The 14,769-nt window shown below is 38.0% G+C and overlaps 1 pseudogene across 1 annotated transcript; it reads left to right on the forward strand.

Moving 5' to 3' along the window:
• The first annotated feature begins 1,600 nt into the window (after nt 1–1,600).
• On the forward strand, nt 1,601–14,724 carry LOC100387607 (U3 small nucleolar ribonucleoprotein IMP3-like; annotated as a pseudogene). The gene is made up of 3 exons (XR_013531697.1): nt 1,601–2,217; nt 4,803–4,867; nt 14,666–14,724. The product of XR_013531697.1 is annotated as a U3 small nucleolar ribonucleoprotein IMP3-like (transcript).
• The last annotated feature ends 45 nt before the right edge of the window (nt 14,725–14,769 follow it).

The raw sequence follows: 14,769 nt of genomic DNA on the forward strand, positions 1-14,769 counted from the left end.
ACATGGTACAAGTCCTGGTGGTGAGTGAATAATTACTGTAAATGCAGTTTAAAAGCCCTGCAAATGTTAAAAATAATTTGAATATTAACCTATTTTGTTTTAGAAAATTGATTTTTGATAAGAATAATTTAGTTCCATTAAAAATTATTAAGACTCGGTAAAATTTGAATTAGGACTACATACTAGACAATGGTAATATTTATATCACCATTACATTTTCTAAATTTGAGAATTGCCCTGTGGTTACATTAGAGAATGGCATCATTCTTAGAAAATACTGAAGTACCACTGGGGAAAGGGACATACCCATGTACTGTATACATATATATACACATATATACATACAGATATACATGTTTTTACGTGTGTGTGTGTATACATATATATGAGAAAGAGACAGAAAATTTGGCAAAACAATAAATGGTGAAGCTGTGTAAAGGGCATATGGGAGTTCTTTGTACTGTTCTTGCATATCTACACATTTGAAATGATTTCAACATACAAGTTTAAAACTAATTTTTAAAATATAGGGTCAGGATGTTATTAATATTCTGGTATGAGCCATTTCCATGCAGTGGTTGGGGCAGAAGCCAGTTTGAGTGAGTTTATTAAGAGATGAGAAAGTAGAGAAAATAGGAGGTGACTCTTGGAACCCTGGGGGGAGTAACTTCTGAAATTCAAATATTTCACCTACTTTCATATTAGGGTTTTACAGTTTGAATTTTCTGAGGCAGATCACACTTATATGCAAGCTTAGTTATTAAAGTACCCTTATATATTCATTCTATGCTATAATGTAACAGGACATAAATTCTTCAGGGCTGCCATCATTTTAAGCTAGAAAGAGTGGTAGCATCATGTGAGGAAAGAGAAGTACCAGCATCCCAAAGATGCTGTTTGTTGCGGGTGATGACAATGCTGCATTCTCTTCAGTTCCTTCCCTTGGAAAGTATTTAGTTCCTGCAGGTCTAGGCAGGACTCTTGGGTAGAAACAAAAGTGACTGTTTTATTGGCTCTGGCTCTCAATGGCTACCTCATTATACTCTTTACTCATGAAACTGAACGGAAATGATTGTGTAAACACATCATCTGTTATTACTAATAATCACACCCACCATGGCTGCTTCTTGGCTGTCCAGCTAAATGTTAAATTACCTGCTATGTCAGGGAGGGGAGAAAACTGGACCCAAAGAAAAACACAGGAAAGAGATAGGCTGTCAAAATAAAAATGTTTGGTGGGACAGGGGAAATTGGAAGATCTGGTCAAACGTTACAAAGTTGCAGTGATGTAGGATGAATAAATCTAGAGATCTAATGTACAAAATAAAGACTATGGTTAATAATATTGTATTGTATACCAGAAATTTGCTGAGAGATTTTCTGTATTTTTACCACAGAAAAAAGACGGAAATAAGGATAACCATGTGAGATGATGGATATTTTAATTTGCTTGCCTATAGTAATCACTTCATTGGGTATATGTAGATCAAAACGTCATGTTGTATACCTTAAATATATACAATTTCAAAAGATAGGGACGCTTAGGGTAACTTCAATTTGTGGTTCAAGTGCTTTTAATATGTATGAGGAAGTCGTCAGAACGCGCTCTCAGCTTCGGGTCCTGCCTCTGAGGCTTCCGCCATCATGGTGCGGAAGCTTAAGTTCCAAGAGCAGAAGCTGCTGAAGCAGGTGGACTTCCCGAACTGGGAGGTCACTGAGCACAACCTGCACGAGCTGCGCGTCTTGCGGCGTTACCGGCTGCAGCCGCGGGAGGACTTCACGCACTGCAACCAGCTGAGTCGTGCCGTGCGTTTGCGTGACCTGCCGGAGCGCGACCCGTTCCGCATACGCACTTCCGCTGCGCTGCTGGACAAGCTATATGCTTCCGGTCTGGTGCCCACGCGCGGCTCGCTGGAGCTCTGTGACTTCGTCACGGCCTCGTCCTTCTGCCATAGCCGCCTTCTCACTGTGCTCCTCAAGCTGCGCATGGCGCAGCACCTTCAGGCTGCCGTGGCCTTTGTGGAGCAAGGCCACATACACGTGAGCTCTGACGTGTTACCGACCCCGCCTTCTTTGTTACGCGCAGCATTGAGGACTTTGTCACTTGGGTCGACTCCTCCAAGATCAAGCGGCACGTGCTAGAGTACAACGAGGAGCGCGATGACTTCGATCTGGAAGTCTAGCGGCTCTCCCACTCTCCACGGTTGTCTTTTACAGGTGGGAAAACTGAAGCCTGTTGCTGGAGATTCTCTGAGGGTGCTCTCTCCAAGGGTGTCAGACTGTCGTAGGTTCTTAAGAATTTGATTCATCAATGGCAGGTTATGCACAGAGCCACAGGAGGTGTGTCCTTGTTTTCCAGGAAATGTTCTTAGAACTTGGACTACTGATTTTTTTGTGCTTTGGGAGACAGTGGGAAGTAACTGGGTGCTGCTCTGGGGTATTGTTGGCTTCTTGTGTTGGAAACTTTGTAATGTAAACGCAAAAACTGCAAATCCCCTTGCCCTGTTTAATTTTATCGTCTTGTAGCTGGACTGGTTCAATTCGTTTAACTCAAATTCTTGCTCCTGGCCATGGTTAAGCTGTGTGGAGATGATGGAGAGTTTGGTGGGCTCAAGTTTTTCTAAACTGAGTGAGACTAGCGTGTTCAGGCTTTCCTCCCTTGTTTAAAGGAATGCTTTCCTAATGCCAGTAAATGCCTCAGCTGCTTTTTAAGTGCAATATATATATATATGAGGAACATTTAAAAATACATATATAATTCTAATGTCTCAGAAACATAATGATTTTCATTTGTTTGGAGTTCCTTTAAACTTTTATTCTTATGAACATATTTCTAAGTTGATGAGGCAATACATATTTTATGCATTTATATATGTTGTATATTATGGAACATTATTTTAGAAATACTTTCTCTTGATTTTATATTTTTATCATAAAAATTTTAATAGCTATGCTATATCCCATTGAACTATACATAATATATATATTAATAATTTCCTTATTATTGGATGTCAATGCTCTTTATTTTTATCTATTTATTTTTGAGATAGGGTCTTGCTCTGTTGCTGAGGCTGGAGTGCAATGGTGTGATCTCGTTTCACTGCAACCTCCACCTCCCTGGTTCAAGTGATTCTCCTGCCTCAGCCTCCCAAATTGCTGTTATTACAGGTGTGCACAACCATGTCCCGCTAATTTTTTTTGAGACGGGGTTTCACCACGTTGGCCAGGCTGCAATGCTGTTGGTTTTTTTTTTTTTTTTTTTTTTGAATAACTGTTGTAAAGGTCTTCATACATGTGGATTTTTCTCCTTTTAAATTTTCATATTTCTTCAATTCCAAGATACATATTTTTCTTCTTTTATATATTACATATCAGGATCCATTTTAGTATAAAGATGGCAGTATTTTTTCTTTAAAATATATTATTAAAGTAATACTGTATCTTAAAATGGAAACTGTCTTAGAATTGTTAGAATTGGGGAAATACAGTAGTTCTATAATATAAATTAGGAATGGGGGTTTGCTGAGTCAAAACAAATTTATGATACTTGATAAGTATATGAGAGTATCTTCTAAAGGGATTTTGTTGCTATTTTCTACAGTTTTGCTAGCATGAGATTTGACTTTGATTTTTAATATTTTTAATAAATGTAGATGTTTTCTCATTCTTTTAATTTTAATTTACTTAGCTATTCTACTCTTCATATGTGGAAGAGTTTGGGTATAAAAATAACAAAAGGCAACATTTGAAGACTTCTCATATACCATTCAAAAGGAAAAACCTTGATGATTAGTCAGTAATTTAAGAGGGAAAAAGTGAAAGGTACTGGCTCTTCCCTTTCCAAGTTGTTATGTCTGTTTCTCTGCCATATGCAAAATTGGAAGGATTCTGGTGGTTTAATTATATAATTATAGGGTTTTTGAGCTAGATAAGCCCTTAAGAATCATCTAGTTGACTCCCACATTTTATATATACGATTAAATAAAAACCCAGTGAGATTCAAATTGTTCAAGATTCTATAGCTAATAAGTGCAAGGGCTGAAATTTGAAACCAAGGTTCCAGACCTTTCTACCAGGCACACTGCCTGTTTGGTGAAAATTCCATTTGAGGGTTAATGACACATCTACCAGTCCTTGACATTTAGGCTGGACAGTGTAAGATTTAGGTTTAGGATATTACTAGTTCTTACTAATAAAGTACTCAAGAAAGTAGAAGATCTCAGATTTAAGATTATAGAACTAAATATGAAAAAAATTGCCCATATCTAAATATGTTGCACAAAAGTAGAAGTATATATGCTACACTTCCTGTAGCAGGCTTATGCAATGAATTCTGAGTAACGTGTCTTAAACCTAGTAATTCAGATTGTTGGTGACTAAGCCCTCTGGAAAACTGAATCACCATTATCTTAAATTTTTCTCACTGTAGATTTAGTCTCATTGCTTATTAAATATTGCTCACCTTTTCCAAACAAAATTAACATCCCAATTTTTCATCTAAAAGATGGCATATTTTTATCCCATCATCTTTATTACTGTTATTTCCAGGCATTCAGAATTTTATAAAATGTTCCTACAACTGGTAACCCAGGTCACAGGCTTTATCAGTCTGTGACAACAAAATTAACTCATACTTCCATTTCAAACCCAAACTCATATGGCACAAGTTCAAATCAGCATAACTACTGGAAACTGGCCCTATTTAAATTGTTTCCCAAACAATTTCTAAGGTCCCAGAGTAATAAATATTCAGGACTGGTCACCATCTTCTACACCTGCTTTTTTGTTTTTTCTCTGGACAGGAATGCTGATGGACACCACTCTCCTCCCCTGGTGACAACTATTGATGCATCCCTACTGTGGCAAGGTTAGTCCCTCTCCAGATTTCCCATATCTAAACTGCAGTGAAACCATACTCTTTAAAAAACGTATATTGAAGGTTCCAGAATAAAGAAACTGAAAACAGAGAATAACTTCCAACAGCCAAGAGAAGTAGATCTTTAGAGTTAACAAGTCCAAACCCAAAATATGAAGCCCTGCCTAATTCCCAGCAGTCCATCATGTGGCAGGGAGGCAGCTCAAAAGGAAACGGGTAACTCCAGGTATCTCCTTATCTTGGAGTTCAGGTTCCATGCCCCCCAGCTTAAAGAAAGAAGTCCTTCAAATTCTCTCAAGACTAAGCTAGGCTTTATTTTCCTGCCCTGGAATTTTCCTTTTCCCATATGTGAGGTGGTAGGAATCCTGTAGTCTACCCACTCAAAAGATTGATCTTCATAGCTTGAGCTTCATAGCTTGAACAAGATAATGACAGTCAGGCAGTATATTTTTCAAAGTCTGGCTTGTATAGTCTTAAAATTACCTCATTGTAAGAAAAAACTGTGCTTTAGTGGGAAACTGCATTGTCTAGCATAGAGGATACCCCTCTGGGTTACTAAGTCTATGGGAGCTATTTTACAGTGCTGTAAATTATTGATGACTGATACCAATGCAAAACACTTGTTAATAGACATCAAATTGTTTCCTGTACAGTAGAGGGATAGAGTTTCAATCAACTTCCTTTTCCTACTGTGAAAAAAGCCTCTTTTTGCCCCAATTTGCATATTTGTTTCCCTGTTTCTCATCTATAACTGTGCCTGTTCTTTGGATTCTCCTTTGAACTGGCTGATACCTTACCATTTTTCTTATTAATGAGTCAAATAAAATCTTTAACACATATTCATATATGTTGTATAGGAGAGTCATGATTTTACCATCAAAAACCTTACCTTTAACACTGTGTATGAGACCCTAAAGTAGTTTTAGTTTTTGCTGCATCAAGTTTAGTTTAGTTCTTCATTACATTATACCATCAGCATAAGGAAAAGAGATGATCAAGCGTGTGCCCGCCCCCACCATAATATTTGGATTTTTGTTTTGTGTGTTTTTGTGTGTTTTTTTGGGACAGGGTCTCGCTTTGTCACGCAGGCTGGAGTGCAGTGATACAATCTTGGCTCCCTGCAACCTCCGCCTCTTGGATCCAAGCAATTCTCCTGCCTCAGCCTCTTGAGTAGCTGAAATTACAGGCATGTGCCACCATGCCCAGCTAATTTTCGTATTTTTAGTAGAGACAGGGTTTCACCATATGGCTAGGCTGGTCTTGAACTCCTGACCTCAGGTGACCCATCCATGTTGGCTTCCCAAAGTGCTGGGATTACAGGCATGAGCCACTGCACCTGGCCCCCACCCATAATATTTGTATACACACAAAATACACATGCGTGTACATGCAGTTCCCCAAAGTAAGTGTAGAACAGTCTAAAATCAACATGAAAGAAGAAAATACTCTCTAATGCAATAGAGGCACAGTTCTTGTGATCTTTCAAGCAAAATGTGCTATTTCAGCTTGAAGAGTCTGCATGGACTTACTTCCTCATATCCAGTAATTCTTCAAGAATGTAGAGTTTTCATCTGTATCAGAGTTTCTCAGCCTCAGCACAGTTAACATTTTGGATCAGATAATTCTTTGTTGTAGGGGCTGTCCTGTGCATTGTAGGATATTTAGTAGCATGTCTAACCCCATATGTCACTGGGGTTAAAAATCACCAGTTCAGAACCACTGATCTATTTTATTAAAGGTCCTGTAAGATAGCTCCTTCTAGAGTAAAGGGAGGATCTCCCTAAGGATAAATGAATATATTTAACCAATACATATCAGCATGCATGGGTCTCAATGGTAATGTTGAGTGAACACAGCTAAATTACAGAATGCTTTTTGCAGCATGATAGTATTTATATAAATCTTAAAATTACAAAAACTTGTATATTGTTTATAGAAACATATATGAAATAAAATCATAAAACCATTAACATAGAGAATACATATCAATTGAATGAATATGGTTGCCTCTGAGAAAAGAGGGAAGAAATTAGACAGATTAAGATTACAAAAGAAAATTCAACTGTGTCTATAATGTTTTGCTTTTTTAAGAGATCTAAAACAAATACTATCCAATGTTATTTTTTCATTCCAGCAAATGCATATATGAATATTATGTTATTCTACAAACTTTACTGTAAATTTGAAAGAAATCCATAAGAAGAAATGAAAAATGCAGCTTAAATTTCAAATAATGTTCTTTGAAGCTGTTGTCATTAATTTTCCAGTCATCTACTGCTTTATATTATTCATACTGCTGGCGGCCCCCATGATTATAGGTAGCTGTGAGCTGGCAGTGTTTTATAGAGCAATTTCCTGGCTCAGACTCTAATGACAGCCATAATATTAATGCTCTCACCCTGTATTTGTGGAGTGCTTTATCTTTTCCCAGTACTCTTACGTCTGTCTTCTCTTTTTATATTCACAACTTCTCTCACTATCAGTCTTAGTCTCAACTATATTTGCCATGTATTAATAAATGTATTAAAAAGGCTTCTATGAATGTTTTGTTTGGGAAGCTACCTGAGTTTAAGTTCCCTAGATACCAACACAGAGAGATCAGATTCTAGTTCAAGCAGTTTATTTCGGAAGTGATCCCACAGAACTCTGATAGGGGAAAGGAGACAAGGAAGAGAAGAAAGCTAATAAGCAGCACATCATAAAGTAGGTTACAGCTGAGGGCAATTGAAGCTCAGTCCTGCTCGTTTGTTTACAGGTTATCTATGTGGTTTTCATGTTACGGCAGAATCGAGTAGTGGTGACAGAGGCCTGAAAAGCCAAAAGTATTTACTATATGGCCTTTTACAAGAAAAGTTTCTTGACCTCTGCTCTATGCTAGAAGAAAAGTTTATATTTTCAAGTGTTTTGAGAGCTTCCAGTGTGAGCACATGTATAAGAAGGAAAATGTCAATTATTACTCATAAAAATTATATTTTTATGTAGTGAGTTAGGGCAAAAATTGAATTAAGAAGAAAACCCTTTTTCCATAAAAACAAACATTGGCAATTTGCCCTAAAAAATATATGAAGATTCAAGAAGAAATTTGAGGCAGTTACGTCTCTACTGTGTAATGAATTGTAAACTCCTAGTTTAGATATGGAAAATAGTAATTATTTCTTGTTCCAAACCCCAACTAATTAAAAATTTTGGTGTTAAAGGTCTAAGACTATATTCAGGCTTAGTCAAACAGAGGGCCATAATTGATGAGCAGTGTCTGAAGTGAGCACAGGAAGGGATAGTGGTGGCCAATACTGAATGCAAAAAATAAGCACAGCTACCTGCCATGAGATGGGAGGAGGAAAAAACCAAGAGAGGAAAGGGAACACTTAGGCTTCTTTCGATCTCAGAGACATAAGGAGGGCTGATAAAAGACTCTTTATGCACCAAGCAGGAGAAAACACTATCATTAACATCGTGCATTAGTGTGGTACATCTGTTACAATTAATGAACCAATACTTTATTATTAAATAAAATCTCTAGTTTACCCTAAGGTTCACTCTTTGTGTTGTACAGTTCTATGGGTTTTGATAAATGCATAATGTCATGTATTCACCATTATAGTAGTATCATATGGAATAGTTTCACCTATTTATACTTTTCCTTCCACCCACCTCCATCCCAATCCCCTGGCAACCATTGAACTTTTGACTGTCTCCATAATTTTTTTTTTTGCCTTTTCCAAAATGTCATATAGTTGGAATCATACAGTAGGTAGCCTTTTCATACTGGCTTTTTTTCACTTAGGAATATGCTTTTAAGTTTCCTTTGTGTCTTTATTTTATTTTATTGCAGTTTAGGTTTTGGGGTACATGTGAAGAACATGCAAGATTGTTGCATAGGTACACACATGGCAGTGTGATTTGCTGCCTTCCTCCCCATCACCTATATCTAGCATTTCTCCCCATGCTATCTCTCCCCAACTCCCCACCCCCTGCTGTCCCTCCCCTATTTCCCCCCAACAGACCCCAGTGTGTGATGCTCCCCTCCCTGTGTTCTTACTGTTCAACACCCACTTATGAGTGAGAACATGCTGTGTTTGATTTTCTGTTCTTGTGTCAGTTTGCTGAGAATGACGGTTTCCAGGTTCATCTGTGTCCTCACAAAGGACACAAACTCATCGTTTTTGATGGCTACGTAATATTCCACGGTGTATATGTGCCACATTTTCCCTGTCCAGTCTATCATCGATGGGCATTTGGGTTGGTTCCAGATCTTTGCTATTGTAAACTGTGCTGCAGTGAACATTCGTATGCATGTGTCCTTATAGTAGAACGATTTATAATCCTTTGGATATATACCTAGTAAAGGGATTGCTGGGTCAAATGGAATTTCTATTTCTAGGTCCTTGAGGAATCGCCACACTGTCTTCCACAATGGTTGAACTAATTTACACTCCCACCAACAGTGTAAAAGTGTTCCTATTTCTCCACATCCTCTCCAGCATCTGTTGTCCACAGATTTTCTAATGATCGCCATTCTAACTGACATGAGATGATATCCCAATGTAGTTTTGATTTGCATTTCTCTAATGAGCACTGATGATGAGCATTTTTTCATATGTTTGTTGGCCTCATGTATGTCTTCTATTGTAAAGTGTCTGTTCATATCCTTTGCCAACTTTTGAATGGGCTTGTTTATTTTTTACTTGTAAATCTATTTTAGTTTTTTGTAAATTCTGGAAATCAGCCCTTTGTCAGATGGGTAGACTGCAAAAATTTTTTCCCATCCTGTTGGTTGCTGATTCACTCTAATGTTTGTTTCTTTTGCCGTGCAGAAGCTGTGGAGTTTGTTTAGGTCCCATTTGTCTATTTTGGCTTTTGTTGCCAATGCTTTTGGTGTTTTGGTCATGAAGTCCTTGCCTACGCCTATGTCCTGAATGGTTTTGCCTAGATTTTCTTCTAGGGTTTTTATGGTGTTAGGTCTTATGTTTAGGTTTTTAATCCATCTGGAGTTAATTTTAGTGTAAGGTGTCAGGAAGGGGTCCAGTTTCTCCTTTCTGCACATGGCTAGCCAGTTTTCCCAACACCATTTATTAAACAGGGAATCCTTTCCCCATTGCTTGTTTTTGTCAGGTTTGTCAAAGATCGGATGGTTGTAGATATATTGTGTTGCCTCCGAGGCCTCTGTTCTGTTCCATTGGTCTGTATCTCTGTTTTGGTACCAGTACCATGCTGTTTTGATTACTGTAGCCTTGTAGTATAATTTGAAGTCCAGTAGTGTGATGCCTCCCGCTTTGTTCTTTTTGCTTAGAATTGACTTGGCTATGCAGGCTCTCTTTTGGTTCCATATGAAGTTTAAGGTGGTTTTTTCCAGTTCTCTGAAGAAGGTCATTGGTAGCTTGATGGGGATAGCATTCAATCTGTAAATTACTTTGGGCAGTATGGCCATTTTCACGATATTGATTCTTCCTAACCATGAACATGGAATGTTTCTGCATCTGTTTGTGTCCTCTCTTATTTCATTGAGCAGTGGTTTGTAGTTCTCCTTGAGGAGGTCCTTTACGTTCCTTGTTAGTTGTATTCCTAGGAATTTTATTCTCTTTGTGGCAATTATGAATGGCAGTTCATTCTTGATTTGGCTCTCTTTAAGTCTGTTATTGGTGTATAGGAATGCTTGTGATTTTTGCACATCGATTTTGTATCCTGAGACTTTGCTGAAGTTGCTTATCAGTTTCAGGAGATTTTGGGCTGAGACGATGGGGTCTTCTAGATATGCAATCATGTTGTCTGCAAATAGAGACAATTTGACTTCTCCTTTCCTAATTGAATACCCTTTATTTCTTTTTCTTGCCTGATTGCTCTGACTAGAACTTCCAGTACTATATTGAATAGGAGTGGTGAGAGAGGGCATCCTTGTATAGTGCCAGATTTCAAAGGGAATGTTTCCAGTTTTTGCCCATTCAGTATGATATTGGCTGTTGGTTTGTCGTAAATAGCTTTTATTATTTTGAGATACGTTCTGTCAATACCTAGTTTATTGAGGGTTTTTAGCATAAAGGGCTGTTGAATTTTGTCAAAGGCCTTCTCTGCATCTATTGAGATAATCATGTGGTTTTTGTCTTTGGTTCTGTTTATGTGGTGAATTATGTTTATAGATTTGTGTATGTTGAACCAGCCTTGCATCCCCAGGATGAATCCTACTTGATCATGGTGGATAAGCTTTTTGATGTGCTGTTGCAGTCGGCTTGCCAGTATTTTATTGAAGATTTTTGCGTCTATGTTCATCATGGATATTGGCCTGAAGTTTTCTTTTCTTGTTGAGTCTCTGCCGGGTTTTGGTATCAGGATGATATTGGTCTCATAAAATGATTTGGGAAGGATTCCGTCTTTTGGAGTTATTTGGAATAGTTTCAGAAGGAATGGTACCAGCTCCTCTTTGTATGTCTGGTAGAATTTGGCTGTGAACCCATCTGAACCTGGGCTCTTTTTGTGTGGTAGGCTCTTAATTGCTGCCTCAACTTCAGACCTTGTTATTGGTCTATTCAGGGTTTCGACTTCTTCCTGGTTTAGACTTGGGAGGATGCAAGTGTCCAGGAATTTATCCATTTCTTCCAGGTTTACTAGTTTATGTACATAGAGTTGTTTGTGATAATCTCTGACGATGGTTTGAATTTCTGTGGAATCTCTGGTGATATCCCCTTTATTGTTTTTTATTGCATCTATTTGATTATTCTCTCTTTTCTTTTTTATTAATCTGGCTAGTGGTTTGTCTATTTTGATCTTTTCGAAAACCAGCTCCTGGATTTACTGATTTTTTTGAAGGGTTTTTTGTGTCTCTATCTCCTTCAGTTCTTCTCTGATCTTAGTTATTTCTTGTCTTTTGCTAGGTTTTGCGTTTTTTTTGATCTTGCTCCTCTAGCTCTTTCAATTTTGATGATAGGGTGTCAATTTTAGATCTCTCCTTGCTTCTCATGTGGGCATTTATTGCTATATGTTTTCCTCTAGAGACTGCTTTAAATGTGTCCCAGAGATTCTGGTATGTTGTGTCTTCAGTCTCGTTGGTTCCTTTGTGTCTTTTACATCTTCGTAGCTCTTTTTATTTTTCGTCACTGAATAATATTCCATTGTATGGATGTACTAAATTTTGTTTATTCGCCTATTGAAAGGTGTCTTGTTTCCAGTTTGGGGCAGTTAAACTGTTTCTTTTTGTGTGTATTTTGGTAGCTTATATCTTTCAGGGAATTTGTGTATTTCATCTAAGCTACCAAATTTGTGGGCATAGAATTATTTATAGTATTCCTTTATTCTTTTAATTTCTATGAACTCAGTAGTCATGGCCTTTCTTTTATTTCTGATATTAGTAATTTGTGTCTTATTTTTGTCTTGATTAGCCAAACTAGATGTTTATCAATTGCATTGATCTTTTCTAAGAAGCAGCTTTTGATTTTGTTGATAGTCTTTATTGTTTCCCTGTTTTTAGTTTCATCGATTTGTGCTGTAATTTCTGCTACTTCTTGTCTTCTGCTTACTTTAGGTTTATATTGCTCTTCTCTAGTTTCCTAAGGTAGAAACTTAGATTGCTGTTTAGATCTTTTTTCTTTTCTAATAGTGTGCATTCACAGCTATAAATTTCCCTGTAACCACTACTTTTGCTGCATCGAACAAGTTTTGATAAGTTCTTGGATATTTCGTTATTTTTCCCATTCTTTTTTTTTCTCTTTGCCTTCAAGCTTGGAAAATTTCTATTGACCTATTGCCAAGCTCATTAATTCTTTCTCCAGACATTTCCAACCTGCTGATGAACCTTTAAATACATTCTTCATTTCTGTCACAATGTTTGATTTCTAGTGTTTCCTTCTGATTCTTTTTTTAGGGTTTTCATCTCTAAGCTGACCTTACCCACCTGTGCCTTCATGTTGTCTTTTTCTTCCACTAGGGCTTCGTATTAGTCTGTTCTCACACTGCTATTAAAGACATACCTGAGACTGGGTAATTTATAAAGGAAAGAGTTTAATGGATTCACAGTTCCACATGGCTGGGGAGGCCTCATAAAAATGGCAGAAGACAAAGGAAGACTAAAGGGACTTCTTACATGGCAGTACATGGCAGTGGGCAAGAGAGGGAGCCTGTGCAGAGGAACTCCTCTTTATAAAACCATCAGTTCTCGTGAGACTTGTTTATTATCACAAGAGCAGTATGGGAAAGACCCACCCCCATGATTCAGTTACCTCCCACTGGGTCCCTCCTACGACACATGGGAATTATGGGAGCAACAATTCAAGTTGAGATTTGGGTAGGGACACAGCCAAACCATATCAGGTGCTCTCTTTCAACTACCTGGAGTACTACAATTCAATTCTGGCACTAATGACCTAGAATTAGTATCAGATCCCACAAGTTAATAGATCAGTCCTCCACAAGACTGCCTCTTATTCCACATGCCAGCCACAAGGGGAATCCTCAGGCTCCCTGCACTTCTGACTGATTATACATTTGGGAGTTCTCATAACTACCTCAGTTTTGATAATTCAGTATGGCTCAGAACTCGCTGAAAATGCTGTAATTACAGATACAGTTTTATTATAAAGTATACAGTTAGGACAAGACCTGGAAGGGCTCTGGATGCAAAGTTTTCTACTCTCTTCCCAAGGAATCCGAGTGCATCATCTTTTTTTTTTTTTTTTTTTTTGAGATGGAGTTTCGCTCTTGTTACCCAGGCTGGAGTGCAATGGCGCAATCTCGGCTCACCGCAACCTCTGCCTCCTGGGTTCAGGCAATTCTCCTGCCTCAGCCTCCCGAGTAGCTGGGATTACAGGCACGCGCTACCATGCCCAGCTAATGTTTTTGTATCTTTAGTAGAGACGGGGTTTCACCATGTTGACCAGGATGGTCTCGATATCTTGACCTCGTGATCCACCCGCCTCAGCCTCCCAAAGTGCTGGGATTACAGGCTTGAGCCACTGCGCCCGGCCGATTTTTATTTTTCTTCTTTTTATAGTTCAGTGATTTTCAACTAGAGGCAGTTTTATTCCTACAGGGACACTTGGCAATGTCTGGAGACATGTCTGATTGTCACACTTAGACAAGGGATTGCTATTGGTGTCTTGAGGGTAGAGGCCAGGGATGCTGCTAAACATCCTGCAACAAACAGGACAGTTCCCACAACAAAGAATTATCCACAGAGAGTCACCTGGCCCAAATTGTTAATAGGACTGAGGTAAAGAAGCGCTGCTGGAATCTGCGAAATTAGCCACCATGGCTTCTTTGTCTTTACTAGAACCCTAACCATCTCATTATTTTTATCTCTTTATTCATTTTTATATTACAAAGATAATGTTTTTCTCCAGACTGTTTTCTCATTTGAGCAAAGAAGTTAGTCTTGAAATCCTGCCCTACAAAGCTTACAGGTTAATAATTCATAGTAAAGTCTCCTTACTGAATTGGAGTCCTATGGGTGCTGGAGTCCTAGGAGTTCAGTAATTCACAGTATAATCTCCTTACTGTAGTGGAGGCCTCTGGGTGCTGGAGTCCTAAGAGTTAAACACCATTGCACAATTATAGTGTGTTTAGTGTGTAGCTTCTACAAACAAAAACATTATCTGTACCTTTAATTTATAATAGTTTTCTTGTGTTATAATAATAATACAGAACAAATCTTCTGTTATAGTAATAATACAAGGAAACTACAAATTAAAGGTACAGATAAAATTTTGAAAATAGCCTTAGTGGATGAATGAGAACCAACCTCTTTTGACCTACTGAGCTTCACATACAGTTTACAGATGTTCTTCCATTTTGTCCTCATAATAGCCTCATCAGACAACCTTGTTCTTGTCAAATAAAGAGTCAAGAAGAGAACAGAATGATACTTTGAAGATGATAGTTTTATCCTGTTCCTGTTAATAAGTCGAATA

The sequence above is a fragment of the Callithrix jacchus genome, chromosome X, assembly GCF_049354715.1.
Source record: "Callithrix jacchus isolate 240 chromosome X, calJac240_pri, whole genome shotgun sequence".
NCBI lineage: Eukaryota > Metazoa > Chordata > Mammalia > Primates > Cebidae > Callithrix > Callithrix jacchus.